This window comes from Giraffa tippelskirchi, chromosome 2 (assembly GCF_054371585.1).
Source record: "Giraffa tippelskirchi isolate mGirTip1 chromosome 2, T2T-mGirTip1v1.2.pri, whole genome shotgun sequence".
Lineage (NCBI taxonomy): Eukaryota > Metazoa > Chordata > Mammalia > Artiodactyla > Giraffidae > Giraffa > Giraffa tippelskirchi.
Window position 1 is genome coordinate 52,645,818 of NC_137276.1, and position 17,325 is coordinate 52,663,142.

Below are 17,325 nucleotides of genomic sequence, written 5' to 3' on the forward strand. Positions count from 1 at the left end.
AGAGATTCAGTTTCAGCAATAGAAAAAGCCTACTTGTTTTGGTCCTACGATATTATAAATCATGTAAATGATTAGGTTACTGATCATATTAACTAGCTAAAATGATGGGTGACAGAGTTGATATTTAAATCATCACGGCAGGCTGGTAAAGGCTACCAAATAACCTCAGCAGGCAAAATCTACAGCCTTCAAACAATCAATTGAAACACCTGTCCTGACAGCAAGATTAATTTGGCTTTTTCAAAAATGTGTTGTGAGCAACCATACTGCAAGGAGATTCTCCCCAAAGGAAGAACCCTGGGGAAAACTAAGTATGGGAAAGGCTATATGTATCTTATGATCATTCACAGCACTTATTAACATCTGAAAAGTTTATAATAAAGAAATGTTTCATTTTTATTGTCGCCATTTTTTTCTTCCAAAGTTCGTTGACCACAGGACTTTGCATGGTGTTTTTGTTGTTGTTATTTCTTACAGGACCTCATACGATTTGAGGAGTGCCTGAAAGAATTCACTTTAGAAAATGCTGGGTGAAATCATTTAACCTAAAAGACCAGTGAATTTTCCCTTATTCTATGGACTCTCTCCCACTCTCATGGTGCTTTTATTTTTTCATAGACTCTTCATTATTTGCCTGGAACTTCTTCTTTACAATATCAGTAATAGGTACCATTTGTGGGATATCCAGGACATGTTATACATTGCATACGTTTAATAAAAATAAGCATCCTGAGTATACAGAAAGGTGAGGCCTTGCACTGTAGAGGTTGGAGAACTGCATGTGACAGCTGGTGGTCCAAGAGCAGGAACTGATTCCTTCATTCACATGTTGACTGACTATCTTCCCGGCTTGTGCTAGACCCTGTGACTAAAGTTATAAATACGACATAGACACTGTCTCCAAGGGCTTAACATCTGGAATGGTGACAGACAAGTGAACATGCAGGGCCCAGCAGATGACAGTACCTGGGGTAAGAGACTCCAAAAAAGGAAGTGATTAGTCTTGGTACATGAGTGAGGAGAGGTCACCTGAGCCGCTGGATGGGCAAGAGCTGCCAGATGGGTTGCTAGCTAAGGATTTCTATCAGGGAAGCCCAGCCACATCCCTAGAGAGTCTGGCCCAAAGATGTATGTAAAGAACTGCCAATAGATGCTTCTACCTGAGGCAGTGGGTATAGCGTAGCCAGATCACTGAACCTCTAGGGAGAGGAAGAAAGACGGAAGACAGTAGTGGAAAGATTGCCAAAACCCATCTGCAGGTGCTGAAGTATAGCAAGCGGGTATCTTTGCAAGAAACGCTGGGATCTAACATCTGGTACTTGCCAGACATTTAACCGTGAGAAAGGTACATCGAGACTCAATAAAAGCCTTTTTTCTTTACTTGTTAAATGGGAATAGAAAGTGAAATTCACTCAGTCGTGTCTGACTCTTTGTGACCAGGTCAGAATCCTGGAGTGGGTAGCCGTTCCCTTCTCCAGGGGATCTTCCCAACCCAGGGATCAAACCCAGTTCTCCTGCATTGCAGGTGAATTTTTTTACCAGCTGAGCCACCAGGAAAGCCCAAATGAGGGTTGAAGTGGAACTTAAAGGCTTAAATGAGATACTATGGGCTTTGCCTGGCATATCCTCTGAGTTCTATATAGGTACATGTTGTACATGTTAGAGAATAGCTAATTATTCATTATGAAAATCCCTACTGAAGGATGTGGGATATGTCCAAAGGCAATGGAGAACCACCAAAGGCTGTTAGAAGAGGTGATGGCATAGTTGTGTTCTTTTAAGAAGGATAATCCCATGTGATGGGGGGTTGAAAGGAAGAGAGATGGGAGGCATGGAGGCTGGTGAAGAGACCATTGAAATAGTTTAGGAGTGAGATGTTGAGAGTGTGGACCAAGGCCCTGGCAGGGAGGCTTGGAAAAGATTGAAATGTTTGAAAGAATTATAAGAAGGAGATGGGGTTTGAGGCTGTCTTGGAATGACTAGGTACCATTGATAATTGAGGACTTATCTTCTAAAAGCACATATGACCCTAGAAGTGGTCCTAGGACTGTATGTTATATGGAGGTATGGGGTGTGCTCTGTACCATTCCAGAAGGGAGAGATTATAGGAAGACAAACAGCACTGAAAGTAAATTTCTAACAGATCTGTCAGAAGATAACATAGACTGTCTGGGTAGGTAATGACTGCCCCATCCTCGGGGGTATTCAAGCAGAGTCTAGATATAAAATTGAGGGGGTTTCTGTTGTCAGTGAGATTTTTGATGAGCTGACCTCTTAAGTTCCTTCCCATTCTAGGTTTCTGTCATTCTGAGCCTCTTCCAGATTCTGAGATATTCAGGAGTTTGTAAAACCTTAGTCATAAAGACAGGGACAGATTTAGGACCACACCACACAAAGGACATGAAACACAGTGCTTTTCTTTTGTCGTGATCGATGTGTATTTGGATCCACACTATATCAGGTCATGCTTGGTGGCCTGATGGCCTTGGAGCCCAGGACAAGATGCATGTACTCCATTTGTGGGACCCCAGGTTCAGTGCATGTTGAAGGCCAACGCTGGGTATGTTGGGCTTCCATCTCCCTAGAGATATGGATACCGATTTCCTCCATTGTAGACTCAGTGCATCTGGCCTATTATCCATGAACAATTGTTTTGTTTAAAGGTGATACTAATAATAAGAAAGGACTGTGTTGACAGTCCTGGAGTTTGTGGGAGTTCTGTGGCTGGGCCCCCAGAGACCTGGCCAGCTTGATCCACCAATGTCCATGGCTAGTTCTCTTACCTGCTGGATGCCTGCCTTGGGTGGGAGTGGGGTGTGCCAGAGCCCCTATAAGGCATCTTACTAAATCAGACACCTGGCATCATCCTTCCTGGTGTTTTTCTGATAGGTGAGGGTTTCCATCACTTCTGCTTTGCTGGACCGCTCTTTCTTGAGGCTTGTGCTCTTGTATAGTTCTGTTGGAAAGAGAATTAGACCCAGGATCCCTGTAGCTCCCCACGTAGAACCCTGGGGTATTGTTTCCATTGTCCCATTGGGGTATCAGGAGGGCTTCAGCTTCAGGAAGAAGACAAGCTCCTTTGAGAAAGCCTGGAATGGCCCTGCTTTGAATCTGCCCTGTGCACCTGGGTGCTCAGACAGAGTTGCAGCTGTTGCTTTATTCAGCTGGTGCTGTGAGGATAGCAGAGGGGGACTAGGGGCCGGAGGCTTTCCATGATGCTCAGCTTGGTTCATGAGCTGGATTCCAGGGTCATAAACCTTGCATCCTGCCAGAAAACAAATCATTTCAGCAAGAAAAAGAATTCTGGCTTCCAGTGTCTGATGACTGTTTATGAGGTAGAGCCAAGAAGAAAAAAATCATTTTAAAAATATTGAAAGGCACCTCGCCAGGACTCCCTCCGCTGGTGGAAATATCAATTCAAGATTCATTTGAGGCCCCGAGTCCCATGGCATCATCCAGAGACGGGGACGATGCTGTCTGCATTTCAGAAGTGACAGCTACGGCTTGTTTCTCCCGCTGTCGCTGCCGCTGCCACTGCCACTGTTGGAAGCCTCACAGGACAGATGGCTCGCTGGTGGCACTGGCAGTGGGGACGTGATGGTTCAGCAAGGGAGACAGTGGTTCCTGGGTGGCTGGAGTCCCAGGCCTGTGGAAGGAGGATTTGAGGAACGCCCTGCTCCCTGATTTGGCAGGCGGTGAACAGGGAACTTTAGTCATGTCCTCACCTGAAAATGCACTTCTCTTTGGGCTGCTCCTCCACCTGCCAGCGACTTTGTCTGCTGCCCCAGCTTCAGGGACTTCTCTGCTGCCCTCCACCTAGAGCTCCCTGCTCCAAGCTGAATAGCCAGACCCTCCCCTCTAGCCCTCCCGCTGTGCCCCCTAAACAGAGTCTCCTGGCTTCTCTTTCTTCAGCTCCACTGTTTGCTTTTTATCTCCGTTTGTTGTTTTATAATCTCTTCTTTGAACTCTCATCTCTCTTCCTAGCTTTCTTTTCCCTTAGAGAGACCGTGTTATCTGTAACTTCTTTGAGACTGGGGAGAATATTTGTTTGAACTCTTCATCTTTCTCTTTTTTTCTCTCCTTGAGAGATAATTCGTTATGATGGATTTTACGTTTTCTTTATCTCTCTTTCTGATGTTCCTTTCTTTCCCCATGCCTGATCCTCCCTCCCTCCATCCATTTTGGGAGAATGTCTGCTCATATATTCATTATTTGCTTCCTTTCTGGTTGTTACGCTCTTTGAGGACTGCTAGCTCCTTGTTAAAGGAAGCACAGGGGGATTTGGGACTGGGGGTGAGAGGAGGAGGGGCAGTCCTGGACCTCCATCTGATTCGGGGATGCTCTCATGGAGTCTGCAAGTCACTCTGTCCTGGGTATGTGCCTGTTCATAATTTTCAGGATTCCAGATGTGAAGGGTTTTTCCTGAAAATCACCTCAAGATCCACATTATCCTCATGAGGACTTGCGGAGGTCTGCCCTCAGCTCCTTTACTTTGCCTCATTTTGGGGGCATCTCTCCTGGCTGGGACCTGAAGACCACCACATGGCCATGTGCTTGCTCCATCCTCTGCTCTGTCTACGGGCTGACCTGACCTCTTCTGGGACATCACTCACTTCTTCCATGGGCTCCTTGCCACACTCATCTGAGGACACTTGTATTCTGGCTCATTAGCATCTGTCTGCCCACTCGGATGTCACCCCCAAATGGGTGTGCTCTGATCATTGTGGATTGGAGTCTCTGGGGGTAAAGTTGTTGTTTTGGGGAAAGTCAGGATTAAAGTGGGAGCACATTAAGGGTGACAATAGAGTGTATTGCCCCTGGCCCTTAGGAAGACCAGTGAATTTCTCATCTCTGCTTCCCACAGTGTCGGGCTGTGGCTAGCATCTTGGAAATCTTCCTTAATGGAGCAGGAGCTGGGTCCCAGAGGGCTCTGTGCAGTCCCTGATGAGGGCTTGTTCTGGGCAGTGGGTCGGGGTAGAGAGGAGGGGACTGATGAGGAGGAATGACAAGATGAACGCTCCCACAACAACAAGGTCTACCAGCAGCCACCTCTATCCTCTGCCTTTGGATTCCCACTTATCAAGCAGGATGGTATCCATTTCCAGGTGCACCTGGCCAAACCAGAGAGCAGGTTGAACTAAGGGCTACCCAATGTCAGGCAGCTCCTGGTCTGACTCGAGAGAGCATCAAGGACAAAGCCAGTGACCCCAATGTGTCCTACTTCTCTGTCCTGATGGGGCTTGAACCCTCTCCACATCACCCCATCTCTGCCCATCTAGCCCATTCTCTATGACAGAGCTTCCTTTCTGCCCAGCTCTGAATCCTGGCTGTGATTTCTCTGTCCTAACATCTTCTCACAGATTGTTTGTTTCTTGGCGGTTTCCCTGTTTCAAGACCTGGGATGGCCCCTGGGTAAAGAGCCAGGTCCCCTGAGAACAATTTCCTAGTGACAAACTGCTGGTGGTTGGTGGGCTGAGTGTCATCTCATTTGATCATCTTCTGCTCAATCTATATTTATTGAGTTCCTGGTAGCTGCCAGTCATGGGCTCTGATGCTAGGGAAATGCCAGGGGACAAAAGGAGACATAGCTTTGCCCTCTCTCCAGTCTGGTGGCTGGTCCTTACCCCATCCAGTAGACATTTCCAGTGATGCCCTGAGTGCTGTGATTGGGGGGGACAGGGTGTTACAGGAGAAACACAGCAGTGGTCTCTGCCTGGCTTGGGGGCAGCAGCAAGAAAGGCTTCCAGACAGAGTAACATCTAAGCTGAGGCCTGAAGCAGAGTCAGGGGGAGGAGCAGATGTGAATGGCCTGAGGCATGAGAAAGGTGGGTGCTGCCATCAAAGAACTAGGGGCTCTTCAGGGTGAGCGAAACAGGAGAGGGCAGGGGCCAAATTACTCAGACCCTCATACCTGCAGTTGTGTGTTTGGACTGTGCTCTGAGGGTAGTGGGAAGGTTTGCATTTTGTGAGATCAATGCAGAATGTGGGGATGCTGAGGACCAGCTGAGGCTGGAGCCTGGAGCATTGCTGCACCTCTGCTCTCTGCCTCTTTCACCCTGGCCACAAGGCCCCAGAATTATGTGGGTGCCTTGGGGATCTTCTACTTTACGGGCAAGTCTGAAGTCAGCTCTGTCCCTCCATTCAGTTCTGAACCTTGAGAGTATCTTCTCCTTTAACTGTGGCTAAGAGCAGGTGAGGCCGAGCCTAGAACACAGCATCTGAAGACCACATGTGCAACAGGAAGAGCTGGAGATACCAGGGGCCATACATTGTCCCAGACAGTGCCCCAGGAGCTCTGCAAAATCCCGTTTTCATCCTCAGAGATGCTCTTTGTCCAAAACCTCAATTTCCACTAAGTTCAAGCTGAGGCCTGGGAAGGGATATGACTACTGAGAATTACTATAGATTCATGGGACTGTCCAGACTTTGCATGCTGCCAGTCCCCCCATGGGAGCTCTGGCATCTTCCTCAGGGTTCTGAGCTGGTCTCAGCCTGCACTTGAGCTGCAGGGCTGCACGGATTGGCAACTTGGGCAGGTGTCTCCATCCCAGAGCCAGCCCTGTGATTCCTGCTTACACAGTCAGAATCCTAAAATTTGAAAATAGATCGCAAATAGACACATGTGTGACCTAAATCCTAGTGGAGTGGGGCACCCTGGGCAATGACGGAACTTATTTATTTATATTTATTTATATCCTGCCTCATTCCAAAAAAGGATTCGTTGCTGCTTACAGAAATACTTAATATACAACTGAAGGTTTTTTTCTTTTTTCCCCTAATCAAGAAATTGGGGAAATCAGGGCAAAGAGAAAAATGAGAGCGGGGATGTGAGCTGAAGACAGTGGAAAGATGAGTTTATAAAGTGCATGTACTCACTCCCCCTCCCATTCTACATTCTTTAGCCCAGTTCTGTTTCCCAAGTGAGTCCTAATGGGATGAAGCCTGTAAAACAGCCAAAGCCCTCCAGGCTCCTGTGGTTGGTGCTCAGCAGCTCATCTGCTAAGAATGTGATCAGTTGCTAGAGGTCAGCTCCAACACTCCTTATGTGCTTGGGAGCCTCCTACTGGTCACAGTGAAGAAGGGAACAAGTCCTGGTCAAGGTGCTGGACGTCCTAAGGCAAAGATAAACCGGGTACCCCAGAAGACGATGAGCCTCCCCAGATACTCACGACTGAAGAAATCTTCCTGTGGATGATTGATGTGTAGAAACAAATAGCGTTTCCTTTCAATAGGGAATAAATTCATGTGATCAGTCAACAAGTCCTTACTGACCTTACTCTGGTCCAGCCACTGTGTTCACTGCTGCAGAGGAGATATCAGGAGTTAGACCATAGAAAGGACACATAGTAAGTGAAGGTCTTGGTGATTGTTCAGAAGGGAATGGGTGGGGTTCTGATGGAAATGGACAGTGCTGTTGGTAGCACTGTGTTCTGCAGAATCCTTTCTGAGGAGGTAACACACAAACTGAAACCTGCATGTTGAGAGGGAGAATACCACATAAAGAACCGGGGGAGCCATGTTGCAGGCAGAGGAGAGGAAGGGGCAAAGGCATCAAGGTGAGACAAACCTTAGATAATTCCAGGGATTGAGGGAAGATAGTGCCACTTCCATGAACTTTGACTCCCCAGTTCCTCTCTCTACCCTGGGGCTCCCAGGACCTCAGCCTGAGACCCTGACTCTGGCACTTAGTCCTGGTGAGAGGCTGTGCTCTCCTGGAGGCAGGAGTGGCTCAGGAAGTTTTAAGTGTTTTGCCTCTTAAAGTAGAAAGAGTTTATCAGGCCTGGGTGGACACTGGGTAAGGCAGCTAGTGGGGGACTTCATCTTCTCTGGTCAGGCTTGACTTTACCTGATGAGAAAGGGGAGGAGCTGGAATAGGAGCCTGCCTGGCTGAGGGGGAATTTGAGGGTTGAGGGGAAAGGATCAGAGCATAGCACCAAGGACAGGAAACCAGGCATCCTCTAAGAGTTGTCCTCATCTCCAGGGAGCAGGTGGTTCCTCTAGGAAGTGTTCGTGGCTAGTAATTTTCAACTCAAATTCTCCCTGAGGATGGCATGGTGAGGAAGTGCATGCAGGGGCCGCTAGTCATTGCCTCAGCTTACCCATTACAAGGAACACCTGGTCCTCAAGACAGTGGATGGGGTGTGGGGGCAAACTCAGCATTATATTTAGGACCTGGAGGAAAGTGACCTTGCCTGGCTCCCCACCATCAGTGAAATCTGATCATGGGCATTACATGGTACAGAAGGACCCAGATCAGACTTACCCCACCACTTTCATTTTATTAAATGTTGGCTTTAAGAGGCACCAAGAAGGGTGTTGAGAGAATGTGGAAGTTATATATAGAGCCCATCTTGGGTAGAACCTACGGCAGGGCAAGCAGATTCTGAAGATTTTCCACTGAGTGGTTATCCTTCTGAGCTTCTTTGTCACTACAGATGCTCCTGAGTTGACTGTGACAGTGGGAAATAGGGGCAAGAACTTGGTTGTTGGGGTGATGTCACCCAATTGCCCATGCTGTTGGTTTGTGGATACATCTGTTCTTTGGTTTTTATCCAGAGGGCAGGGGCCAATGAGCAAACTCAGGAGCCTGGAAACAAAATCTGGCCTGGTAGCAACTTGCAGATTTTCAGGAAAGCATTCCATTTAGATTCAGTTTTTCTTCATGAAGATAAGGAGCCAAGATAATAATCTAGCAATTCAAGCCAAGCTGTACAAACCCCTGGGTTAAGCCCTGGGGTTTCAGCTCTTGCAGGAATAGCTACAAGGTGAGAGGGGTCACAGATCTGCTAGTTTCCTTGCATTGACCAAGACCGTGTCTCCAGTAGGGAGGATAAGCCGGTCACAGGCAAGGTTTTCCAGTTGCTTCCAGGCCTCCTTCCTGACTTGGCCAGCATACATTCCTGTCTAGCAGTGCACTGAGCCCTTGCCTCTTCTGGCCAGATTCACTGCACCCTCTACCCCGACCATGTTCTGTAAGGAAACTCTCTCCCTGCACAGAGAAGGATTAAACCAAGAAAGTTAAAAAAAAAAAAAAAAAAAGGCTGGCAAGCTACTAGGCATCAATACTTTCTTATTTTTTTCAGTCATTCATCAACTCTTAATTGGTGTCTACTGTGTGTCAGAAACTCTGCTAAGGGGTAATTAAAAGGCAAAATAATTCTTTTTTTTATTTTTTCAAGAAGTTTATAGCCTCTGAGGGTGACCAATGAGTAAGCAAATACTTAACATATAATAAGTATTTTGCAGGAAATAGGAGATGAAAGCAGAGAGCGTAACTAGGAGCCAACAGTGGGGAGTGAATTTGGACTGGGTTCTGTGAGCTGCAGGGACCTTTCTCAGGACCAGGAATAGAAGTGTCAGCATAGGAAGAATGGGGAATGCCTGGCACCATGAACCCCTGGCTGATGGGCATCAACAGGACAAAGCATCAAAGAAGAATGGGACAGTAGACACACTTATTGAGACCGGTCGAGGGATGGTCTGGCCTGGGCGACAGTGGAGGGCCAGCACACTTGGCTGGGCATATGCCTGGCTCCATCCACGGTTTGGACAAATGGGTAGCCCTGGGTGTAAGTCATGGTAGGTGTCACTGAAGCTGGGCAGGTTCTGGGAAGCGAAATAGGATTGGTTGGGCAAGAGATATTCATGACTTCAACTTCCAGTGATTCTACCCCAAGATTCAAAATAGGACTCTAATTCCTGTAGGAGAGATGAGTGAGAGGGAGGGAGATCTGGACACTGGAGACTAGCATGGACAAACTGGGAGCTGCTCCTGTGGTAGGTAGCCTTACCCATGGAACCCCTTATGAATGAGATCCAAGTAGACACCGGAACTGTGGCTCAGAGGGCAATGCACATTTCGTGGCCAAGGCAATTGTGGGCTAAGTCTTCCTACCAAGGTCAGCATGTTCAGATGGGGGAGAGGCAGGCTGGGAGTGAGGATGAGAGCACCAGCAGGTCCATTGGGGGCTGGAAGTGGTCAGAGCAGGGGAAGGAGCAGTCACATTGACCAGGTCCTCCTCCTTGCCAGGCACAGTCTGTCCTGGATGCTCTATGTCTATGATCTCACTACAGCGTTATATGAATGGGAATGGTCTTTTCATCCCCCAAGGAGGACAGCGAGGCTCTGAGAGAGAGTCTAAGTCACTTGCTAGTATTCTGATCATCCTTGGTGTGTGTTGTGCTCCAGGCAGGTCTGTGTGACCCTGATGGCAGATGGCTGACCAGAGCTGGAAGTTAAAGTCTTCCCACAGAAGGGGGACTCAGTACCCGAGTCCTGGACCACAGTAGGAAACCCAGCCACCACTCTGCCCCTCACATGGGCTGTGGGGTTGGCTGGTTGTGAACCCCAGGCAAGCTGGCGAGAGACTTCATTCTCTCATGGCTGGTTTATTTCCAGGTTGAAACCTTCTCCCTCCCACTGCCCCTCCTCAACCGCCCTGCCCTTTGCAGCCTGGGCCTTGGGAGGCCTTAGTGACAGCCAAAGCTCACAGCAGGTTCATCGCCCTCTGCACAAATCCCCTTCATGTCAGCCGGGTCCTGGTGGGGGGGTGGGCGTGCTAATCTAATCGGCCCATTCCCCCTCTGTAATTACTGTAATCTATAACAATAATTATAGTCCATTTTATTTTAGTGCCACTTATCTAAATGTGGATGTGCACTGCTGAGACTGCCAATAGAAATAAGCCCCTGGGTGAGGTGGCAGGGTGGGGAGGGCTATGTGGGAGTTGCTGCCTCACAGCCTGTGGCCATTGCTTTTGCAAGCCTGTTACTGCCCCTGTGGCCCCTCCTGGACACCCCCACTTGACTCTGGAGTCCAGCATGTCTGCTGGTGGGTGGGGCATTGAGCTTTTGGGAAAAGGCAGGATTGTCAGGTCAATCCTAGGTGGACCGACTCCCCAGGGAGGGGGTCGTCTTGGACATGAGGGCCAGAGTGACCAGCAGCTACAGCACCCGGGAGGTGGCCACTGCATTCTGTTTGCAAAATCTTTCCAGGATGGGCATGACAGCCCCTACACTGAGTTTCTCAAGTGCCTAATGTGATGTTTGGCACATGGTTGGTGCCTAATGAATCTTTGGCAAATGATGTAAAAGCACCATTAAAAATAAATATTGTGTCATTTAGGCTGGCTGTTCATCTAAGCAGCTTTCTATCTGTGAGTTGGGACTCGCTGCCTCTGTAATCTGAAAAAGATGATTGCTTGGGGGAATAATTTATGAAAAAAGAATTTCATTTTGCATAGCATTAGGTATATAGTTGGGCTAGAGATTGTATGTGTGTGTGCATGTGTGTGTGTGTGGTGTAAATGTGGCTTGTTGCATGTGTATGTGTACCCTTGTTTGATATACTTTTGTGGCCATTGAAGGGGCTCTTGTCTGTCTTCAGCCTTACCCTGAGTCAGACACATTTCCTGATTTGATTCCAAGGTTTAGAAGTATGGGGGTTGGTGGTGGTTGTGGCAGTAGAGATTTGGATACAAACCATTTATTACTTGGGGTTTTGTCATAACTTTCGATGCGGTTTGTTTGCTGAAGCACCAGACCCCAGGAACACAGAAAAAAAATTGCCATTCCTGTCTCTAGGGACTGGTGGAGAGGGTTCCTTTCAGCCCACAAGCCGCAGACTCTAGAGGTTATGCTTGTGTCAGTATGTAAAAATGGCTGAGTTTTTATCCACATTATGATGGTGACCCCAAACCTCCCCTGGGTATCTCAGGGATGCTTTCTTTCTCCCAGTCACCGTCTTTCTCATCACTTTCCTACCTCCAAGAAATTTATCTCCTCATCGTTTCATCTGAGTCTCTGAGATTCTGGCTCTGAGTCCTTGGTGTTGCTCTGAACCACTGCAGTTCCAAACTCTTTTCCTTTGATTTACAAAAGTGACCCCAAGACGAGACTGTTGCAATGGCAGAGTTTCAGTGATGGATTGGGGATGCCCAGAGACCAGCATAAGACATCCCTTACCTGAATTTTTAGCCTCTGAGTTTATTTCTCATTCATTTAAAATCCACAGAAGAGTGTGTGTGTGTGTGTGTGTGTGTGTGTGTGTGTGTGTGTGTGTGTGTGTCTGCTCCTCGTAGTCGTGTGCTGCGCTCCACGCTGAGTGACTGGTTCCAAAGCAGTGCTAGGGGAGACAATCCCATCTGCAGAGGAGAGCATGGGAGGCTCCTTGGAGAATCACTGCCAGGCTTAGAAGTGTCACTTGTCACATCTCATTGAGCAGCACTCTGTCACACGGCCAGACTGAAATGGAAAGAAGGCTGAAGATACAGCCTAGCTGTGGGCTGTGGGAGAGAAGAAAGGAAGCCCATTACCAACTCAGTGCCCTGCCTCAGTTAGCCCACATTGTTGCATCTTTCTGCCCTAACATGGAACATACACATATCCATCCTCAAAGGAGACAATTCCTAAATCTGGTGCAGCCTCTGGATCTGCTCCAGAGGCCATAAATTCTGGATTCTATTGGCTTATGGTGAGATTCCTTGTGGTCCTGTGATTTAGGAGCTGAAACAACCAGTGCCTCTGATTGGCTGCTGCGCTCTCCCCAAACCGCATACTCAGTCCTGGAATTGAGATAGGATAAGTGCAGTGAACACTCCTGCTAGGGAGAAAGAAGAAAGGGCGAAAGACAACAGTCATTCAAAGTGACGCTGAATTCCTAGAAAGCCCTTGTGAGCTCTTCTTCCCTGCAGCGGACAGTGTTCTCTGAGCAGAGCCTGGTTCTACTCTCTGGGGGTAACTTCCTTGACCCATGTCCTCCACAACTTCTGATTCCTTCTCTAGAGGTTGCTCTTTACCCATCAGCCTTTGTGTCATATCTGAGGGGGTTGCTGTGGAGTATGCACACAGGTTTATAGGCTTGAGAACTGACTTATATACTCAAAGCTCTTGTCTGATATATGTTTATACAGATGGTAGTATACAAGCACAAACCCAGCTATTGAGATGAGAATCAAAAATTATTTCATTTAGGAACTGATATGCTTTTAACATCCTGAACTGGAAGAGTCCTGGTCAGACAGTAAACCCTCCAAAATAAATTCTTCCAAGAGAGATCCATGTTTTTTTAACCTTCCAAAAATTTATGTTATTATCTTTGCTAATTGTCCTCCAGATATTATTTCATCTGTAGCTGATTTTACTGAAGATTTGACATGATACAAGTGAGTGTATTCCATCCCCACACAGGGAGCCACACAGAAATTTAACACTGCATGTTCACATTCTTAAAAAGCCCTTGGCTCCCTTGATGCCAGGGGTGTCCATGACCTCAAGTAGCTCCTTCTACACATACGTGCTCTCTCTCTCTGTCTCTCTGTGTCTCTGTGGTTTCCTAGGTGCGTCCTGGTATGGCTATTGTTTCTCAAAGGATGCAGTTCTCTACGTGCTCTTAGGGGGTTATATTTTGGCTCAAACAAGTGTCTGGTGGCAATGCCTTTGTATTTTTTTCAGAGTAAAATTATTCTGGCCCTGCTAGATGACAGGGAACATTGGATCAGTCCCTGACAGCCCATTTGCCTGTGCTCTGAAGCAGATTCATGGCAGTCTTCGGGGGTGATTCCTGGTCCCACCGGCAGTAATTCTCAGCTCACCTCATGACACTGGTGGAATGCATTCCTATCAGGGTCCGTAGATTCTACAAAAGAATGTCACCTCTCCCTGGATGTATATCCTGCTAAATCTCAGAGGTCCCTACTCAACTGGTGAACAGAGAACTGCATCCCTGGAGATTGATGGGCAGTACTGGACAGTCCCAAGCTCACTATTGCTCTTTCTGTCCATAATTCAGCTGCAAGAAACCCAAACCAGTGAGGGTTACATGAAGGACAAGAGGCCTCACCTCTCTTCTTGATGTTTTATAATACATTATAAAGTCAGTCTACCTGTCTAAAGGTGACACCTTGAAACACACAGTCCTCCCAGCACCCTCAGCAGAATTACTTTGAGTGCCTTGCACTTTGCTACCTAAGAAACAGAGTCTGGGCAGCTTCTAGCTGCATTCGTTGTAAGGATGCTGCTAATGATGTTGTTGGTCACTTTGTTTTACACAGACGGGGTTTATGATCCCCCAGGAGAGTCTTTTCTGATTATAATGCCAAGGATGTTTGTAACCCCAGAGAGCACTTTGTTTGCATGTATCTTCTGGAGGTGAGGCATTTGGTGACAGTGTTTGCCTGCTCCTGCTGATTCCTAGGAGGCTGACAGTAAAAGAGAAGATCACTTGTTGGAGATGCAGAGAACATCCTTGATTTCTAGTTAGGTTCTGTCTCCAGTTTATTTTCATCCTTATTTTTTTTCCTTTCTTCTTTTGATTTTATGTTCAGTTCAGTTCAGTCACTCAGTCATGTCTGACTCTTTGCAACCCCGTGAACCGCAGCACGCCAGGCCTCCCTGTCCATCACCGACTCCCGGAGTCCACCCAAACTCATGTCCATCGAATCAGTGACGCCATCCAGCCATCTCATCCTCTGTCATCCCCTTCTCCTCCTGCCCTCAATCTTTCCCAACATCAGGGTCTTTTCAAATGGGTCAGCTCTTCGCATCAGGTGGCCAAAGTATTGGAGTTTCAGCTTCAACATCAGTCCTTCCAATGAACACCCAGGGCTGATCTCCTTTAGGATGACTGGTTGGATCTCCTTGCAGTCCAAGGGACTCTCAGGAGTCTTCTCCAACACCACAGTTCAAAAGCATCAATTCTTTGGCACTCAGCTTTCTTTATAGTCCAAGACGGACCTTTGTTGACAAAGTAATGTCTCTGCTTTTTAATATGCTGTCTAGGTTGGTCATAACTTTCCTTCCAGGGAGTAAGCGTCTTTTAACTTCATTGCTGCAATCATGATCTGCAGTGATTTTGGAGCCCAGAAAAATAAAGTCAGCCACTGTTTCCACTGTTTCCCCATCTATCTGCCATGAAGTGATGGGACCAGATGCCATGATCTTAGTTTTCTGAATGTTGAACTTTAAGCCAACTTTTTCACTCTCCTCTTTCACTTTCATCAAGAGGCTCTTTAGTTCCTCTTCACTTTCTGCCATAAGGGTGGTGTCATCTGCAGATTTTATGTTAGTGTACACTAATTTATTGCAATGCATTTTTTTAAGGTGCCCCAAATCACTCATGGAAAGAGGATTGCACATGTACATAGAAACACACTGATGTATATGTGAATCTTTTCTAGAGTAGGTCTTGAAGCCAATGCAATCTGTCATCCCTGACCTCCCAGACTCCACCTCAGTTGCCCTGGCCTCCTTTCTGCTCCTTTTGTCTACCAGGCATGAACCTACCCCAGGATCTTTGCACTTGCTCTTCTTTCAGCCTGGAATGCTCTTCTCTCTGACATTCATTTGACTTGTTTCCTCAAATCCTTCAGGTTTTCACTTAAATATCTCCTATTCAGTGAGGCCTTTTAGGGTCCATTTACTTAAAATTGTAAGGTTTGAGTATTCCTTATCTCTCTTTCCATATGAATATTTGTATTAGTCCACTAAGGCTCCCCATGAATATATATATATGAATTGGCTCACAGATCATGGAGACTGACAAGTTCCAAGATCTATAGGGTGAGTGGCCAGTGGGAGGCCCAGGAGAGCTGGTGGTGTGGTTCCAGTCCAAAGGCTGGCTGGTGAAGACCCAGGAAGAGCCAATGTTTAATTTTGATCTTGAATGCATGATAAAGCGGACATCCCAGTCTGAAGGCAGTTAGCAGGAGGACTTCTCTTTTACTTGGGGACGGTTGGGTCAGCCTTTTTCTTCCATTCAGTCCTTCAGTTAATTGGGTGAGGCCCACCCACGCTGGAGAAGGCACTTTGCTTTATTCAGTCTCTAGACTTCAATGTGAACCTCATCCAAAAACACCCCCGCAAAAACACCCAGAATAACATTTGACCAAATACCTGGTCAACTTCATAACTCAGTCAAGTCGACATATAAAATTAACCATCACGTTATATAGCACTTTCTTTCTTTTGACTTGTTTTGCTTTTTGTCTATCTCTTTCCGCTAGATTTTGACATACAGAAAAGCTGTGATTTGTGCTTGTTTTGTTTACTGCTGGGTCCCCAAGGTTTAGCAAAGGGCCTGGTGTGCTCAATCAACATGTGTTGAATGAATGAAGAAATTCTGTCTTCAAGCTGTCAATAGACAATAATGCTGTCCATCCCATAGACTCTTTGTGAAAGACATTGATTGTCAATAATTCAGTCATTCCCTTGATATGCTATCTTGTGATATAGATTCAGACTGCTCTGTGTGTGTGTATGGTTCTGGTATGAAGATTAATTGTTAAGTGTCAATATTAATATTGCTGCTGTCATTATCATTTTGTACTAACTGTTGTGGCTCCCAGACCTGGCTGACTTTTCAACTTAAGAACATCATGAAATTCTTAAAAGAATATTAACTTGGAGTCATTGTAATTAAAAACTTATTTGGGCCTTGAGGAAGATTAATTATGAGACAAAAGACTAACAAAAAGAGGTCAAATCAATGCTAAACTGTTGAGAATTCCTGGCCTCCTTAATAACCAACAAAGTCTAAAAGACCTTGTCAGGGCTTAGTGATTAAGATCAGGGCTTCTGAGGCCAGATATTTTGGGGTTCAAATCCAAGACCAACCAGTTACTGTGTGAAAACTACTTTGAACTACTTTTTGAACTAGTTTTTAATGCACAATAGATGAAATAATAAAAATACTTTGAACTGGTTTTTAATGCACAATAAGTCTCTATTTCTTTGCTGGCAAATGGAGAAAATGGTATTTACTTCACAGACTTATTAAATAACTCCTTTGTGTAAAATGCCTACTACAAGGTCAGGCATGTAGTAGGTGTTCATTAAATACAGGTTTTACTCAAGAGGCTTAAAGGACTGAGTCAGCATTTCCTGAGTCAAACCCTCAGGCTGGAAATTGAAACATAGAAACCCGCCTATTACCTGTGTCACACCATTTTCATATCTGAACTCATGTTGATGCTAGTCGAGCACCATTCTATTATAGTTTCTATCCTCAATTTTACAAAATCTATGCCACAATTTACAAAGCAAAGATTCTTCATTTGTCAGAGATACACTATAAAAACATAGCACTATGTATTTCAGAGGACAAAGAATTAATTTCTGTTGGTGCCAGAGTACTTGCGTGGCACAGAGGAAGCATAAAGAGGTGTCTCAATATTTGAAGGGAAATGTTCTTTCCCAAATGATATTATGACTCAGAAATGCAGGAAAATTAGCTTTAGTTTCTTTCTAGCAGAGGAAAAATTATCCTTGATTTGATATTGATTTTTAAAAATTAGACTCTGCTGCCTTCACATTCAATCTGAGAGCAGA

At 46.2% G+C, this 17,325-nt stretch overlaps 1 protein-coding gene and 1 long non-coding RNA gene across 4 annotated transcripts in view; both read left to right on the top strand.

Moving 5' to 3' along the window:
- LOC145534831 (uncharacterized) overlaps positions 1-7,257 on the top strand; it is a 37,727-nt gene extending 30,470 nt beyond the window's left edge. Inside the window, exon 3 of the long non-coding RNA XR_014075009.1 lies at positions 6,188-7,257. This is a non-coding gene — a long non-coding RNA (uncharacterized LOC145534831). The remainder of the gene's footprint in view (positions 1-6,187) is intronic.
- Positions 1-17,325, top strand: part of GRID1 (glutamate ionotropic receptor delta type subunit 1) — a 677,264-nt gene that overhangs the window by 483,702 nt on the left and 176,237 nt on the right. The window lies entirely within an intron of this gene.